This window comes from Ranitomeya imitator, chromosome 2 (assembly GCF_032444005.1).
Source record: "Ranitomeya imitator isolate aRanImi1 chromosome 2, aRanImi1.pri, whole genome shotgun sequence".
Lineage (NCBI taxonomy): Eukaryota > Metazoa > Chordata > Amphibia > Anura > Dendrobatidae > Ranitomeya > Ranitomeya imitator.
In genome coordinates this window covers 249,213,417-249,232,649 of record NC_091283.1, presented here as the reverse complement: position 1 = coordinate 249,232,649, position 19,233 = coordinate 249,213,417, and the positions used below count along the sequence as shown (strand labels likewise).

General features: G+C 45.4%; 1 protein-coding gene across 2 annotated transcripts in view; it reads right to left on the bottom strand.

Moving 5' to 3' along the window:
• Window positions 1-12,396, bottom strand: part of LOC138667350 (oocyte zinc finger protein XlCOF8.4-like) — a 63,181-nt gene extending 50,785 nt beyond the window's left edge. Inside the window, exon 1 of one of the 2 annotated variants that reach the window (XM_069755579.1) lies at window positions 12,366-12,396. The gene's annotated coding sequence lies outside the window, so the exon portion shown is untranslated. Of the gene's footprint in view, window positions 1-5,579; window positions 5,659-12,365 lie in introns of those variants that run through there. The other variant, XM_069755578.1, reaches the window with a different exon arrangement.
• Window positions 12,397-19,233: the final 6,837 nt, after the last annotated feature.

Below are 19,233 nucleotides of genomic sequence, written 5' to 3'. Positions count from 1 at the left end.
CCTAAACCCTTTCTCCGATTTGGATGTGGAAACTATCATATTGCAGCTGGGAGTGTGCACTTTCAGCCCATATTACATATATAATTGTATTTCTGAACATGTTTTTGTAAACAGCTAAAATAATAAAACTTGTGTCACTGTCCAAATATTTCTGGCCCTAACTGTAGTTTATCTAAGATCATCTGATCCAGACCAGCTGCTGTGCTCTCTAGTTGAAGGGTTGGATCAGGATCTTCAGGGGGTTGCACATGTTGTTCTTCCAGGTCTTCATGTGGGGTGGATCTGCAGTGCAGTTGATCCATCTCAAGTTGTGATTATAGCTTTCTCTTTATGATATTGAAACATTGGGTGACTAGTTGTTTCTCAGTGGACATGCAGGTCTTGTATTCATCCAGAGTTTCCTCATACGCTTCATATATCCTCTCACACTTGGTCTGCTGTTATAATAGCATTTTATCAGATCCAGGTTCTCTTGTCTTTTCCATGTATGGTTTGGTCCGGTAGGCAATGTATCATCAGATTGTCCTGGTTCCTCAACATCTGACGCCGACCTTGTTAATCCAGACGACGTCTGAGTCGGCATGACTCTCTTTGCTTGTGACACTCATGTTTATTGAGGTAGGCACCATAGTGTTATGGACCACTACTGGTATATTATGTCCAACAGGGCAGACCCAGGACTTGAACCCCAGTCTCCCACACTGGTGGCTGTAATTTTAAAAAATGCGGCACGCGTATTTCCGGCTTCTATTATATATTTTACCGAATGTTTCCGATTTTTTCCGATAGTAAGAAATATGCTTGTGTTACCGATCATGAATCCGATTGTACCATATTTGTGCCGAATTTATGTTTGGTGATCGTTTTCTGAACATATACGCTCAACTCTAATTATGGCCACCACAACCTGCTACACACAATAAAACCCCACTCAGTATGGAGGCATTTACAGTCCACCACAACCCCAGTATAATGGCCCCTACCAGCCACACATTCAGTATGAGAGTCGCAACAGCTCTTCTCTTAATATGATGCCCCCACAATTCCTGATATTTGAAAAAAAAATAGAAACACACTACTCAGCCAACCCGGTTCATGAGGAGCGCTGCTCTGGTCTGTGCGGTGTGAGCACTGAGGCTCCGTACTACAGGTGTGATGTAGTGACGTCATTGTGCCTGCAGTGCACGGAGTCTCAGACTCAGAAGTGAAGGCTGAATGGTGGATCAGGAGCTTTCCACTCCTTGATTCACTAATCTATTCAGCGGTATCACCGTCATGGGAATGTGGATATTGCTGAAATTGTGATGATGGGAAGGAGAGGGTGACCAATACCACATCCCACCGAGCCCTGTCAATTCATAGGCATCATAGCAACCGATTGGGCTACCTTTATGGATGATACACTCCTGCCTATCCAACTATCGTATGCTAAGTATCTCATAGATCCTGGGTTCATTAGTATCTGCACCAAGAATGAGGCTAAGTGAGCATTTATTAATTGTCGGTGGCCAGAGGCAGTCAGTGAGGTGGATGGTACCATATTGTGCATGTAGGGGGCAGTACTGTGGGGACATTAGAAAGTGGGGGTATGGTGGCACTGTAGGAACATTATACTGTGTGTGGGGGTATGGCGGTACTATGAGCACATTATAATGTGTGTGGGGGTATGGCGGTACTATGAGAACATTATACTGTGTGTGGGGGTATGGCGGTACTATGAGAACATGATACTGTGTGTGGGGGTATGGCGGTACTATGAGAACATTATACTGTGTGTGGGGGTATGGCGGTACTATGAGAACATTATACTGTGTGTGGGGGTATGGCGGTACTATGAGAACATGATACTGTGTGTGGGGGTATGGCGGTACTATGAGAACATGATACTGTGTGTGGGGGTATGGCGGTACTATGAGAACATTATCCTGTGTGTGGGGGTATGGCGGTACTATGAGAACATTATACTGTGTGTGGGGGTATGGCGGTACTATAGGAACATTATACTGTGTGTGGGGGTATGGCAGTATTATGAGAACATTATACTGCGTGGGGGGTATGGCGGTACTGTGAGAACATTATACTGTGAGTGGAGGTATGGCGGTAGTGTGAAAATCCCTTTTTACGAGAGATGCCAGTACTGTGGAAACATTATACTGTGTGAGCGCCATCATATATATTACATAAGGGGTGTAAAAAGGAGAGTCATAAAAAAGACTCCTCAGGGCTGTGCTGCATTTGTATAAAAAGACTGCTATCTGCCGTCCAGACGGGACCATGTGACATCAATGGGAAGAGGGAGGGTTTCCGGAGGGAAGAGTCTAGAGGGTGCACCTGGTCAGGAGACCTTGATGACGCAGTTACTGATATTATAAAGGCCGGAGCCCCAAGGGCAGAACAGATTTGGCGCCAACAAAGGAAAGGGGTGCAGGGAAGAATCTGAGGTACCAGCTCATGGTAAAGTGCCCGAGGCAGCTGTGGGGCAGAACCCTGCTTACAGGGCATAATGGGGGCATTAGGCCGGCGTCACACTCGGCGTAAGACAATACGGCCCGTATTTTACGGCCGTAATACGCAAAGAAATATATATATAATGAGCATAAGAATAATAATAAAGGTAAGGCCGGCGTCACACACAGCGTATGAAAATACGGTCCGTATATTACGGCCGTAATACGCTGAAAAGTTACCAAAATAGTGGTCCATAGCTCCTCCGTAGGCAGGGTGTGTCACCGTTTTTTGCGCATGGCATCCTCCGTATGTAATCCGTATGGCATCCGTACAGCGTGTTTTTATCGCAGGCTTGCAAAACCAACATACGGCTATACAAGGGATCCATGTGTAAAAAAAAAAAAAAACCATATATACTGTATATATATATATATATATATATATATATATATATATGTCAGTAGACACATATATGTATATATATTCTTACTTCATACAGCCGCGATATAGCAGAAAGCTGGTAATTCAATTACCGGCTTTTGCTTTCTCCTTCCTAAACCCGACATGATATGAGACCTGGTTTACATACGGTAAACCATCTCATATCACCATTTCATTTTTTTTTGCATAATCCACACTACTAATGCTAGTAGTGTGCATCTGCAAAATTTGGCCGTTCTAGCTCTTAAAATAAAGGGTTAAATGGCGGAAAAAATTGGCATGGGCTCCCGCGCAATTTTCTCCGCCAGAGTAGTAAAGCCATTGACTGAGGGCAGATATTAATAGCCTGGAGAGGGTCCATGGTTATTGGCCCCCCCTGGCTAAAAACACCTGCCCCAGCCACCCCAGAAAAGGCACATCTGGAAGATGCGCCTATTCTGGCACTTGGCCACTCTCTTCCCATTCCCGTGTAGCGGTGGGATATGGGGTAATGAAGGGTTAATGCCACCTTGCTATTGTAAGGTGACATTAAGCCTAATTAATAATGGAGAGGCGTCAATTATGACACCTATCCATTATTAATCCAATTGAATGAAAGGGTTAAAAAAAAAACACACACACATTATTAAAAATTATTTTAATGAAATAGACACAAAGGTTGTTGTAATATTTTATTTAACGCCCAATCCAATCACTGAGACCCTCGTTCTGTAAAAGAAAAAACATAATAAACCAACAATATACTTACCTTCCGCAGATCTGTAAAGTCCAACGATGTAAATCCTTCTGAAGGGGTTAAAACATTTTGCAGCAAGGAGTTCCGCTAATGCAGGCTGCTCCTTGCTGCAAAACCCCGGGGAATGAAGCTAAATATAGGTCAATGATCTATATTTAGCTTCATTTGCGGTGAGGCGCCCTCTGCTGGCTGTTCATAGATCGTGGGAACTTTCCTAGAAAGCCTGGGAGCTGGGTGTTTTTAGCCAGGGGGGGCCAATAACCATGGACCCTCTCCAGGCTATTAATATTTGCCCTCAGTCACTGGCTTTACTACTCTGGCGGAGAAAATTGCGCGGGAGCCCACGCCAATTTTTTCCGCAATTTAACCCTTTATTTTAAGAGCTAGAACGGCCAAATTTTGCAGATACACACTACTAACATTAGTAGTGTGGATTATGCAAAAAAAATGGTGATATGAGATGGTTTACTGTATGTAAACCATGTCTCATATCTTGTCGGGTTTTAGGAAGGAGAAAGCAAAAGCCGGTAATTGAATTACAGGCTTTTTGCTATATCGCGGCTGTATGAAGTAAGAATATATATACATATATGTGTCTCACTGACATATATATATATATATATATATATATATTATACCTATTCTATGTGTACAGATTTATTCTACCTATTCTACTGTAAGCTGTCAGTGTAATTTTACTGTACACCGCACTGAATTGCCGGCTTTTCTCGCTAACACCGCTGTGTATTCCTCGCAAGTCACACTGCTGGTCCGTGTGTAATCCGTATTTTTGGGGCTTCAATAGACTTTCATTGGCGTTTTATTTGCGCAATACGGTGACAAACGCAGCATGCTGCGATTTTCTACGGCCGTAGAAAGCCGTATAATACTGATCAGTAAAATACGGCAGATAGGAGCAGGGGCATAGAGAATAATTGTGCCGTATTTTTTGCGAGTTTTACGGACGTAGTTTCTGCGCTCTTACGTCCGTAAAACTCGCAAGTGTGACGCCGGCCTCATGTGTTCGTGCCCAAGTGAAAAAATAAGGTACAAGAAAAGAAAAAGGCCACTGCTAAATCAATGAATGGCAGACCATTCGGTTATTGAGTACAAAAAAGAACCCTATGCATGGAGATCAATACATATATAAATGTAGATACAATACCAATACGTGAAGACCAAGGTAAAAAAATAGAAACCAAACGGTTATAGTACAAAAGAATATACCTTTATTAAAGAATATATATAAAAATATATGTGTAATGGACAGGGGTGGATTAAGGGTAGCCAGGGCCCCGGGCTGTTCACACACTGTGGGCCCCCCCGGTCATGTGACGGGGGTCATGTGACGGGGGGTCATGTGACGGGGGGGGGGGTGTCATGTGACGGGGTTCATGATATACCCGAACCAGATTATTCCAGAAAAATGGCCGGGCCCTACTCTACTGTAACCTATTAAATATTTGTTAAAATCTGCAATACAATTTAGGTATATCTTGACCAATAATATCACATACAAGGAACAAATACCACCGCACCATGACCAGACTACAAATTACAACCACAGTGATCGAATAATATCACATACAAGGAACAAATACCACCGCACCATGTCAAGACCACATATTACCACTTGGTGACCAAATAGCACATACAACGGACAAATATCACACCATTTCCAGACCACATATTACCACCACATAGTGACTGAATACTACAGTACTGATCAGTAATAAAAAAAAAACAATATACTATCACCATAAGTGCCAGTATTCACAGGAGATCTGTACTTAGTATGCAGTGTCTGTGTAGAGGTAATACAGAGATCACTGGTGATATTATACACAGGAGCTCTGTATATAATGTATAGGTAATACAGTGATCACTGGTGACATTGTACACAGGACCTTTATATATAGTATATAGTGTCAGTGTATTGGTAACACTGACTCACCAGTGACGTCTCTAGGTGAAGTCCTTCATCTTTCATCCAGCACAGACCGCCATCATTTCTTCCAGCCAGGACTCGTTTCTGCAGGAAATAACAAAGTTATCTCGAGCTCCGCTTGTAGAACACATTACTTAATTTTTCACAACTTCTACATTACACCACATAATGAAAAAAAGGCGATATAGTGTCACTCTGCACAGTAACAGGACCGCCCCCCCATTTAAAACAGTATACTCAAAAATAAATACATCACTGCAGTAATAATATCCCTAAATTAGCCCCTATGGTAATAATATTCCCCATCCTGGCCCCGTTTATCTCATTCCCGGATCCAGCCATATGTTCTCCCATCCTGCCCTCATGAGTATCCATTCTATACCATATGATCTCCCCATCCTGCCCCATCTGTCTCCATCCTGCCCCATGATCCAATCCTGCCCCATGTCTTTCATCCTGCCCCATGTCTCCAATCATGCCCCGTGTCTACATTCTGCCCATGCCTCCAGTCCTGCCCCCAGTGTGTCCAGCAATCTGCCCCAGTGTGTCCAGCATATTACCCCCAGTCCCAGTGTGTCCAGCATATTACCCCCAGTGTGTCCAGCAATCTGCCCCAGTATGTCCAGCATATTGCCCCCAGACAGTGTGTCCAGCATATTACCACCAGTGTGTCCAGCAATCTGGCCCAGTGTCTCCAGCATTGCCCCACTGTCTCCAGCAATCTGCCCCACTGTCTCCAGCAATCTGCCCCACTGTCTCCAGCATTGCCCCCAGTGTGTCTTCAGCATTGTCCCCCAGTGTGTCCTCCAGCAATCTGCCCCAGTGTCTCCAGCATTGCCCCACTGTCTCCAGCAATCTGCCCCACTGTCTCCAGCATTGCCCCACTGTCTCCAGCATTGCCCCACTGTCTCCAGCAATCTGCCCCACTGTCTCCAGCATTACCCCACTGTCTCCAGCAATCTGCCCCACTGTCTCCAGCAATCTGCCCCACTGTCTCCAGCAATCTGCCCCACTGTCTCCAGCATTGCCCCACTGTCTCCAGCAATCTGCCCCACTGTCTCCAGCATTGCCCCCAGTGTGTCCTCCAATCTGCCCCACTGTCTCCAGCATTGCCCCACTGTCTCCAGCATTGCCCCACTGTCTCCAGCAATCTGCCCCAGTCTCCAGCAATCTGCCCCACTGTCTCCAGCCCCCCAGTGTGTCCTCCAGCAATCTGCCCCAGTGTCTCCAGCATTGCCCCACTGTCTCCAGCAATCTGCCCCACTGTCTCCAGCATTGCCCCACTGTCTCCAGCATTGCCCCACTGTCTCCAGCAATCTGCCCCATTGTCTCCAGCATTGCCCCACTGTCTCCAGCAATCTGCCCCACTGTCTCCAGCAATCTGCCCCACTGTCTCCAGCATTGCCCCCAGTGTGTCCTCCAATCTGCCCCACTGTCTCCAGCATTGCCCCACTGTCTCCAGCATTGCCCCACTGTCTCCAGCAATCTGCCCCACTGTCTCCAGCAATCTGCCCCACTGTCTCCAGCAATCTGCCCCGCTGTCTCCAGCAATCTGCCCCATTGTCTCCAGCAATCTGCCCCACTGTCTCCAGCATTGCCCCCAGTGTGTCCTCCAGCATTGCCCCCCAGTGTGTCCTCCAGCATTTCCCTTAGTGTGTCCTCCAATCTGCCCCAGTGTCTCCAGCGTTAACTGATCCAAAAAAAACAAAAAAAAACAAGCAGTCTCCTCACCTGTCCGCGCTCCAGGCGGCGAGCTCCCTGCAGCAGCGCACACTCGCCGGCGACTGACAATGACGTCAGACGCCGGCGACGTGTGCGCTGCGGCCGACATCAGCTGCCAGCCTCCAATTGGCTGGCGGCTGTTGTTGTTAACTATTGATGTGCGGGCGCGCGCCCGCACATCAATAGGAAACCGCCGTAGCGCCGGAAGGGGCCCGGTGAGCAGATGAGAAGGGGCCCAATGCGGGCCCCCTCTCTCTGCCCACCGGGTCCGGGGGCACACAAATGCCGGCGGGCATTCAGACGATTAGCGGAGGGTCAATCTGTGCGGTAGCCCAGGGCCCCCCCAGACCACTGGGCCCTGGGCTATCGCCCATATTGACCCTCTGATAATCCGCCCCTGGTAATGGACAATAAACAACAATAACAGTAATGTACCTGTAGCTGGAGGACAATTTATACAACGAAGATTGCGCCAAATAGCCAAGATTAAAACGGACGCAAAAAGGAGATGAGGTATGTATAGAGGGAGTTAAAAAGCCAAATACCATATATAATCTGGAGGTAACGGCACTCTGCAGTAATAATGAGGGGAAAAAATATATAATAAAAACAGCTATGTGTAAGGAAAAAAGTTATATAATTATATATAAAAATAATAATAAAAAATAGATAGTAAATAATAATGATGGTAGTACATATATATATATATATATATATATATATATATATAAATCAATGTGTGTGCAAAAAGAACAAGTGCTACACTGCAAATAAATACAAGCTATATGTAGAAGATATTTAACAAATATGTGTGTCAATAAAAGCAGAATGTGAATATAAACTACGTGAATGTAAAAGGGTGTTAGTAAAATGTGCCAATTATATAAAAAGGATAATGAAGTGCACTACCAATTATCCAAGACTGGTATGGCTGTAAGGTGAAAATAAAACGTGTGAAAAAATATATGTATAAATATATATATATTGATAAAGTGCACGGTCAATTATATAACATCAAAGTACAAAAAGTAAAGTGCAGTGTGCGTATACGCTGAACCAATGGCATATATAGATGGCAACGCCTAAGTGGGTATGCAAAGCGTAGCAATATAGAGTGTACCAAGACTAATATCACCCAAATTTGTTGTTTATTGTCCATTACACATATATTTTTATATATATTCTTTTGTACTATAACCGTTTGGTTTCTATTTTTTTACCTTGGTCTTCACGTATTGGTATTGTATCTACATTTATATATATATTGATCTCCATGCATAGGGTTCTTTTTTGTATGCGATATTTTCTCGCAGGCTTGCAAAACCGATATCTAATGGATTCATGGGCTCAAATTTTCGTTAAAACATATATACAGTATATATATATATACATAAATATATATGTCATTGAGACACATTATATATATATATATATACAGTGGGGCAAAAAAGTATTTAGTCAGTCAGCAATAGTGCAAGTTCCACCACTTAAAAAGATGAGAGGCGTCTGTAATTTACATCATAGGTAGACCTCAACTATGGGAGACAAACTGAGAAAAAAAAATCCAGAAAATCACATTGTCTGTTTTTTTAACATTTTTTTTGCATATTATGGTGGAAAATAAGTATTTGGTCAGAAACAAACAATCAAGATTTCTGGCTCTCACAGACCTGTAACTTCTTCTTTAAGAGTCTCCTCTTTCCTCCACTCATTACCTGTAGTAATGGCACCTGTTTAAACTTGTTATCAGTATAAAAAGACACCTGTGCACACCCTCAAACAGTCTGACTCCAAACTCCACTATGGTGAAGACCAAAGAGCTGTCAAATGACACCAGAAACAAAATTGTAGCCCTGCACCAGGCTGGGAAGACTGAATCTGCAATAGCCAACCAGCTTGGAGTGAAGAAATCAACAGTGGGAGCAATAATTAGAAAATGGAAGACATACAAGACCACTGATAACCTCCCTCGATCTGGGGTTCCACGCAAAATCCCACCCCATGGGGTCAGAATGATCACAAGAACGGTGAGCAAAAATCCCAGAACCACGCGGGGGGACCTAGTGAATGAACTGCAGAGAGCTGGGACCAATGTAACAAGGCCTACCATAAGTAACACACTACGCCACCATGGACTCAGATCCTGCAGTGCCAGACGTGTCCCACTGCTTAAGCCAGTACATGTCCGGGCCCATCTGAAGTTTGCTAGAGAGCATTTGGATTATCCAGAGGAGTTTTGGGAGAATGTCCTATGGTCTGATGAAACCAAACTGGAACTGTTTGGTAGAAACAAAACTTGTCGTGTTTGGAGGAAAAAGAATACTGAGTTGCATCCATCAAACACCATACCTACTGTAAAGCATGGTGGTGGAAACATCATGCTTTGGGGCTGTTTCTCTGCAAAGGGGCCAGAACGACTGATCTGGGTACATGAAAGAATGAATGGGGCCATGTATCGTGAGATTTTGAGTGCAAGCCTCCTTCCATCAGCAAGGGCATTGAAGATGAAATGTGGCTGGGTCTTTCAACATGACAATGATCCAAAGCACACCGCCAGGGCAACGAAGGAGTGGCTTCGTAAGAAGCATTTCAAGGTCCTGGAGTGGCCTAGCCAGTCTCCAGATCTTAACCCTATAGAAAACCTTTGGAGGGAGTTGAAAGTCCGTGTTGCCAAGCAAAAAGCCAAAAACATCGCTGCTCTAGAGGAGATCTGCATGGAGGAATGGGCCAAACATACCAACAACAGTGTGTGGCAACCTTGTGAAGACTTACAGAAAACGTTTGACCTCTGTCATTGCCAACAAAGGATATATTACAAAGTATTGAGATGAAATTTTGTTTCTGACCAAATACTTATTTTCCACCATAATATGCAAATAAAATGTTAAAAAAACAGACAATGTGATTTTCTGGATTTTTTTTTCCCAGTTTGTCTCCCATAGTTGAGGTCTACCTATGATGTAAATTACAGACGCCTCTCATCTTTTTAAGTGGTGGAACTTGCACTATTGCTGACTGACTAAATACTTTTTTGCCCCACTGTATATATATATATATATATATATATATATATATATATATACACTGTATTTATATTTCATTCAGCGCGAGATATGTGAAAAGCCGGTAATTCAATTGCCGGCTTTTTCTTTCTCCTTCACAAATCCGACATGATATGAGACCTGGTTTACATACAGTAAACCATCTCATATCCCCATTTTTTTGAATATTCCACACTACTAATGTTAGTAGTGTGTATGTGCAAAGTTTGTGCGCTCTAGCTATTAAATTTAAGGGTTAAATGGCGGAAAAAATTGGCGTGGGCTCCCGCGCAATTTTCTCCGCCAGAGTGGTAAAGCCAGTGACTGAGTGCAGATATTAATAGCCTGAAGAGGGTCCATGGTTATTGGCCCCCCCTGGCTAAAGTAGGTCAATGACCTGTAGTTACCTTCATTCGAGGTGAGGTGCCCTCTGCTGGATGTCCTCATATGAACTCAAGCCTGGGAACTTTTCTGATTTTTTCCCACGCTCGAAGGACATCCAGCAGAGGGCGCCTCACCGCGAATGAAGGTAAATACAGGTCATTGACCTACATTACCTTCATTCCCTGGGGTTTTACAGCCATGAGCACAGCTGCATTAGCAGAGCTCCTGGCTGTAAAATATTTTAACCCCTTCAGATGGATTTACATCGTGGGACGTTACAGATCCTCGGAAGGTATGTATATTGTTGGTTTACTATTTTTTCTTTGTTACAGAGCGAGGGTCTTCAGGTGGATTGAGAGTACAATAAAATATTACAACAACCTTTGTGTTTATTTCATTAAAATACTTTTTAATAATGTGTTTGTGTTTTTTTAACCCTTTCAAACAATTGGATTAATAATGGATAGGTGTCAGAATTGACGCTTCTCCATTATTAATCTGGCTTAATGTCACCTTACAATAGCAAGGTGACATTAACCCTTCATTACCCCATATCCCACCACTACACGGGAATGGGAAGAGAGTGGCCAAGTGCCAGAATAGGCGCATCTTCCAGATGTGCCTTTTCTGGGGTGGCTGGGGGCAGATGTTTTTAGCCGGGGGGGGGGGGGCAATAACCATGGACCTTCTCCAGGCTATTAATATCTGCCCTCAGTCACTGGCTTTACTACTCTGGCGGAGAAAATTGCGCGGGAGCCCACGCCATTTTTTCCACCATTTAACTTTTTAATTTAATAGCTAGAGGGCACAAATTTTGCACATACACACTACTAACATTAGAAGTGTGGAATATGCTAAAAAAAATGGGGATATGAGATGGTTTACTGTATGTAAACCATGTCACATATCATGTCGGGTTTAGGAAGGAGATAGCAAAAGCCGGCAATTGAATTACCGGCTTTAAAGCTATCTAGCGCTGTATGAAGTAATAATATATATACATATATGTGTCTCACTGACATATATATATATATATATATATATATATATATACCTATTCTACGTGTACACATTTAATCTACCTATTATATTGTAAGCTGTCAGTGTGATTTTAGTGTACACCGCACTGAATTACCGGCTTTTCTCTCTAACAGCGCTGCGTATTTCTCGCAAGTCACACTGCTGATCCGTGTGTAATCCGTATTTTTCTCGTCCCCATAGACTTTCATTGGTGTATTATTTGCGCAATACGGTGACAAACGCAGCATGCTGCGATTTTGTACGGCCGTAGAAAGCCGCATAATACGGATGCGTTATATACGGCTCATAGGAGCAGGGGCATAGAGAATAATTGGGCCGTGTGTAATGAGTGTTTTACGGATGTATTTTATGCGCTCATACATCCGTAAAACTCGCTAGTGTGACGCCGGCCTTACACTGTGTGGGGCCAAGAAAGGGGGCCTGTACTAGGAGAACAATCCGCTCCCTCACTTCCTGTCCTCCATAGTTGGCTCGTATGTATCTATTACAGGAAACAGAACAACAACGTTATGATTCTTATAAAGTGGCAACAACAACCCCAAAAGAGTCTCCGTGCAGAAGGGGTTAATGTCCCCGCGCTCAGTAATGGGGAATCTCCACATACCTCCACCTGCAGAGCCGCACTCCACATATATGGCTGCTCTGTGCGCACAGGACCTGTGATGAGGTCACAGGAGGGAGGAGTCAGGGGTCACGTGATCCGCAGTGAAGACGATACATGGAGACTTCTCCTCAGTCAGTGACATTTCCGCCATTATTCGCCCTCACCAGAGGCGTAGCTAGGGGTTCAGCTCAGGGGGGGCGAGATATCTGAGTGGGCCCCTGACTACAACTACGGTGTGGCACTGTAATTGCGTGTATAAGAACCTCAGCCGATGATCCCCCTGTAACTAAAAAAAACTCCACAAAGACCATCACTACCAGTCCTACGGAACATAGATCACTGCACAGTTACAGATGGTGACTTACCACTGACGTTCTTTCTGATGGAGTCATCACTTTTCCTGTCTTTTCCAACTGACCCAGACCGACATGACAACTTCTTCCAGCAACGACTCGGCTACAGAGAATACAACAAAGACACATTTCACTTCTCATATTCCAGCCCCATCACCATCTACTGAGCCGCTGCTGCCGTATGTGTCCTTATTACTGCCCCTGAAACCCCAATACTGAGCCACTGCTGCCGTATGTGTCCCTATTACTGCATCCGATACCCCAATACTGAGCCTCTGCTGCCGTATGTGTCCCTATTACTGCCCCTGATACCCCAATACTGAGCCACTGCTGCCGTATGTGTCCCTATTACTGCCCCTGATACCCCAATACTGAGCCTCTGCTGCCGTATGTGTCCCTATTACTGCCCCTGATACCCCAATACTGAGCCACTGCTGCCGTATGTGTCCCTATTACTGCACCTGATACCCCAATACTGAGCCGCTGCTGCCGTATGTGTCCCTATTACTGCCCCCGATACCCCAATACTGAGCCTCTGCTGCCGTATGTGTCCCTATTACTGCACCTGATACCCCAATACTGAGCCGCTGCTGCCGTATGTGACCCTATTACTGCCCCCGATACCCCAATACTGAGCCTCTGCTGCCGTATGTGTCCCTATTACTGCCCCTGATACCCCAATACTGAGCCACTGCTGCCGTATGTGTCCCTATTACTGCCCCTGATACCCCAATACTGAGCCTCTGCTGCCGTATGTGTCCCTATTACTGCCCCTGATACCCCAATACTGAGCCGCTGCTGCCGTATGTGTCCCTATTACTGCACCTGATACCCCAATACTGAGCCACTGCTGCCGTATGTGTCCCTATTACTGCACCTGATACCCCAATACTGAGCCACTGCCGTGTGTGTCCCTATTACTGCACCTGATGCCCCAATACTGAGCCGCTGCTGCCGTATGTGTCCCTATTACTGCACCTGATACCCCAATACTGAGCGGCTGCTCCATATAGGTCCCTATTACTGCACCTGCTGTGTGGTACAAAAGCATTGTTCCTCATACTGCTTCACATAGTAATGCCACCATTGTGCTCTTACATACTAAAATGTCTATGTGCCTTCACAGTAGCCCCAAACCCTTTACAGCCCCCACAGTGGTCCCAACACTGTATATACGCCCCTACACTGTATGATGGCCCGACAGCAGCTTCCAAACTGTATAACGGCCCTTGCATTATCTCTCACACTGTATAATGACCCCCGCAGTAGCTCCCATGCTGTATAATGGAACTTGCAATAGCCCCCACTCTTTAGAATCTGGTCACTGTCTGTCCCTGTCTGTGGGCTGCTACTTTTACAGGCCTGATATACTTAACCCCTTCATGACCCAGCCTATTTTGACCTTAAAGACCTTGCCGTTTTTTGCAATTCTGACCAGTGTCCCTTTATGAGGTAATAACTCAGGAACGCTTCAACGGATCCTAGCGGTTCTGAGATTGTTTTTTCGTGACATATTGGGCTTCATGTTAGTGGTAAATTTAGGTCAATAAATTCTGCGTTTATTTGTGATAAAAACGGAAATTTGGCGAAAATTTCGCAATTTTCACATTTTGAATTTTTATTCTGTTAAACCAGAGAGTTATGTGACACAAAATAGTTAATAAATAACATTTCCCACATGTATACTTTACATCAGCACAATTTTGGAAACAAAATTTTTTTTTGCTAGGAAGTTATAAGGGTTAAAATTTGACCAGCGATTTCTCATTTTTACAACGAAATTTACAAAACCATTTTTTTTAGGGACCACCTCACATTTGAAGTCAGTTTGAGGGGTCTATATGGCTGAAAATACCCAAAAGTGACACCATTCTAAAAACTGCACCCCTCAAGGTACTCAAAACCACATTCAAGAAGTTTATTAACCCTTCAGGTACTTCACAGAAGCAGAAGCAACATGGAAGGAAAAAATGAACATTTAACTTTTTAGTCACAAAAATTATCTTTTAGCAACAATTTTTTTATTTTCCCAATGGTAAAAGGAGAAACTGAACCATGAAAGTTGTTGTCCAATTTCTCCTGAGTACACCAATACCTCACATGTGGGGGTAAACCACTGTTTGTGCACATGGTAAGGCTCGGAAGGGAAGGAGCGCCATTTGACTTTTTGAATGAAAAATTATCTCCATCGTTAGCGGACACCATGTCGCGTTTGGAGAGCCCCTGTGTGCCTAAACATTGGAGCTCCCCCACAAGTGACCCCATTTTGGAAACTAGACCCCCCAAGGAACTTATCTAGATGCATAGTGAGCACTTTAAACCCCCAGGTGCTTCACAAATTGATCTGTAAAAATGAAAAAGTACTTTTTTTTCAGAAAAAAATTCTTTTCGCCTCGATTTTTTCATTTTTACATGGGCAATAGGATAAAATGGATCATAAAATTTGTTGGGCAATTTCTCCCGAGTACGCCGATACCTCATATGTGGGGGTAAACCACTGTTTGGGCACACAGCAGGGCTCGGAAGGGAAGGCGCGCCATTTGACTTTTTGAATGGAAAATTAGCTCCAATTGTTAGCGGACACCATGTCGCGTTTGGAGAGCCCCTGTGTGCCTAAACAATGGAGCTCCCCCACAAGTGACCCCATTTTGGAAACTAGACCCCCCAAGGAACATATCTAGATGCATAGAGAGCACTTTAAACCCCCAGGTGCTTCACAGAAGTTTATAACGCAGAGCCATGAAAATAAAAAATAATTTTTCTTTCCTCAAAAATGATTTTTTAGCCTGGAATTTCCTATTTTGCCAAGGGTAATAGGAGAAATTGGACCCCAAATGTTCTTGTCCAGTTTGTCCTGAGTATGCTGATACCCCATATGTGGGGGTAAACCACTGTTTGGGCACACGGCAGGGCTAGGAAGGGAAGGCACGCCATTTGGCGTTTTAAATGGAAAATTAGCTCCAATCATTAGCGGACACCATGTCACGTTTGGAGAGCCCCTGTATGCCTAAACATTGGAGATCCCCCACAAATGACCCCATTTTGGAAACTAGACCTCCAAAGGAACTAATCTCGATGTGTGGTGAGGACTTTGAACCCCGAAGTGCTTCACAGAAGTTTATAATGCAGAGCCATGAAAAAAAAAATTATTTTCTCAAAAATGATCTTTTAGCCTGCAATTTTTTATTTTCCCAAGGGTAACAGGAGAAATTTGACCCCAAATGTTGTTGTCCAGTTTCTCCTGAGTATGCTGATACCCCATATGTGGGGGTAAACCACTGTTTGGGCACATGCCGGGGCTCGGAAGTGAAGTAGTGATGTTTTGAAATGCAGACTTTGATGGAATGCTCTGTGGGCGTCACGTTGCGTTTGCAGAGCCCCTGATGTGGCTAAACAGTAGAAACCCCCAACAATTGACCCCATTTTGGAAACTAGACCCCGAAAGGAACTTATCTAGATGTGTGGTGAGCACTTTCATCCCCCAAGTGCTTCACAGACGTTTACAACGCAGAGCCGTGAAAATAATAAATACGTTTTCTTTCCTCAAAAATAATTATTTAGCCCAGAATTTTTTATTTTCCCAAGGGTTACAGGAGAAATTGGACCCCAAAAGTTGTTGTCCAGTTTCTCCTGAGTACGCTGATACCCCATGTGTGGGGGTAAACCACTGTTTGGGCACACGTCGGGGCTCAGAAGGGAAGTAGTGACTTTTGAAATGCAGACTTTGATGGAATGGTCTGTGGGCGTCACGTTGCGTTTGCAGAGCCCCTGGGGTGCCTAAACAGTAGAAACCCCCCACAAGTGACCCCATTTTAGAAACTAGACCCCCAAGGAACTTATCTAGATATGTGGTGAGCACTTTGAACCCCCAAGTGCTTCACAGACGTTTACAACGCAGAGCCGTGAAAATAAAAAATCATTTTTCTTTCCTCAAAAATGATGTTTTAGCAAGCATTTTTTTATTTTCACAAGGGTAACAGGAGAAATTGGACCCCAGTAATTGTTGCGCAGTTTATCCTGAGTATGCTGGTACCCCATATGTGGGGGTAAACCACTGTTTGGGCGCACGTCGGGGCTCGGAATTGAGGGAGCACCATTTGACTTTTTGAATACAAGATTGGCTGGAATCAATGGTGTCGCCATGTTGCGTTTGGAGACCCCTGATGTGCTAAACAGTGGAAACCCCTCAATTCTAACTCCAACACTAACCCCCCACACCCGTAACCCTAATCCCAACTGTAGCCATAACCCTAATCACAACCCTAACCCCAACCCTAACCCTAAGGCTATGTGTCCACGTTGCGGATTCGTGTGAGATTTTTCAGCATCATTTTTGAAAAATCCGCGGGTAAAAGGCACTGCGTTTTACCTGCGGATTTTCCGCTGATTTCCAGTGTTTTTTGTGCGGATTTCATCTGCGGATTCCGCACGGTATTTTCCGCACCATGGGCACAGCGGATTTGGTTTTCCATAGGTTTACTTGGTACTGTAAACCTGATGGAACACTGCTGCGAATCCGCAGCGGCCAATCCGCTGCGGATCCGCAGCCAAATCCGCACCGTGTGCACATGGCCTAATTCTAAAGGTATGTGCACACGCTGCGGAAAACGCTGCGGATCCGCAGCAGTTTCCCATGAGTTTACAGTTCAATGTAAACCTATGGGAAACAAAAATCGCTGTACACATGCTGCAGAAAAACTGCACGGAAACGCAGCGGTTTACATTCCGCAGCATGTCACTTGTTTCTGCGGATTCCGCAGCGGTTTACATTCCGCAGCATGTCTCTTCTTTCTGCGGATTCCGCAGCGGTTTTACAACTGCTCCAATAGAAAACCGCAGTTGTAAAACCGCAGTGAAATGCGCAGAAAAAACATGGTAAATCCGCCATAAATCCGCAGCGGTTTAGCACTGCGGATTTATCAAATCCGCAGCGGAAAAATCCGCAGAGGACCAGAATACGTGTGCACATACCAAAACCCTAACCCTAGCCCTAACCCTAACCCTAGCCCTAACCCTAGCCCTAACCCTAACCCTAGCTCTAACCCTAACCCTAGCCCTAACCCTACCCCTAACCCTATTCTAACATTAGTGGAAAAAAAAAAAATCTATATTTTTTTATTGTCCCTACCTATGGGGGTGACAAAGGGGGGGGGGTCATTTATCATTTTTTTATTTTGATCACTGGGATAGATTATATCTCAGTGATCAAAATGCACTTTGAACGAATCTGCCGGCTGGCAGATTCGGCGGGCGCACTGCGCATGCGCCCGCCATTTTGGAAGATGGCGGCGCCCAGGGAGAAGACGGACGGACCCCGGCAGGATCGGTAAGTATGATGGGTTGGGGGGGAAGACGGGGGGGGGATCGGAGCATGGGGGGGTGGATCGGAACGCGGGAGGGGTGGAACGGAGCACGGGGGGGTGGAACGGAGCACGGGGGGCGTGGAACGGAGCACGGGTGGGTGGAACGGAGCACGGGGGGGTGGAACGGAGTGCGGGGGGTGGATCGGAGTGCGGGGGGGTGATTGGAGCACGGGGGGGTGATTGGAGCACGGGGGTGAGCGGACAAGAACACGGGGGGGAGCGGAGCACAGGACGGAGGGGAGCGGGGCAGTGTACCGGGCAGATCGGAGGGCTGGGGGGGGCGATCGGTGGGGTGGGGTGGGGGCACATTAGTATTTCCAGCCATGGCCGATGATATTGCAGCATCGGCCATGGCTGGATTGTAATATTTCACCCGTTATAATAGGTGAAATATTACAAATCGCTGATTGGCAGTTTCACTTTCAACAGCCAATCAGAACGATCGTAGCCACGGGGGGGGGGGGGGGGTGAAGCCACCCCCCCTGGGCTAAACTACCACTCCCCCTGTCCCTGCAGATCGGGTGAAATGGGAGTTAACCCTTTCACCCGATCTGCAGGGACGCGATCTTTCCATGACGCCACATAGGCGTCATGGGTCGGATTGGCACCGACTTTCATGATGCCTACGTGGCATCATGGGTCGGGAAGGGGTTAACAAAGAGCTAAATAGAAGAAAATAGAAACAGCCAGTGTGTTCGTATAGAGGCCAGTGTATTGGTATAGCTTCCAGAATTTATCCAGGTAAGGCTACTTTCACACTTGCATCGGTACGGGGCCATCGCCATGCGTCAGCCCGATGTACCACTGGACAGTGTGTTAAATGTAGCACAACGTGGGCAGCGGATGCAGTTTTACAACGCATCCGCTGCCCATTGCGATTAGCGGTAAGGAGGGGGCAGAGTTTTGGCCATGCAAGCATGCGCGGTCGAAAATGGCGGTCACGACGCACAAAAAAAGTTACATTGAACTTTTTTTGTGCATCGCGTCCGCCAAAAACCCTACGCATCCGTTGCACGACGGATGCGATGTGTGGCCATACGTCGCAATGCATTGCTAATGCAAGTCAATAGAGAAAAAACGCATCCTGCGGGCAACTTTGCTGGATGTGTTTTTTCTCCAAGACGACGCATTGCGATGTACGCCTAATAACAC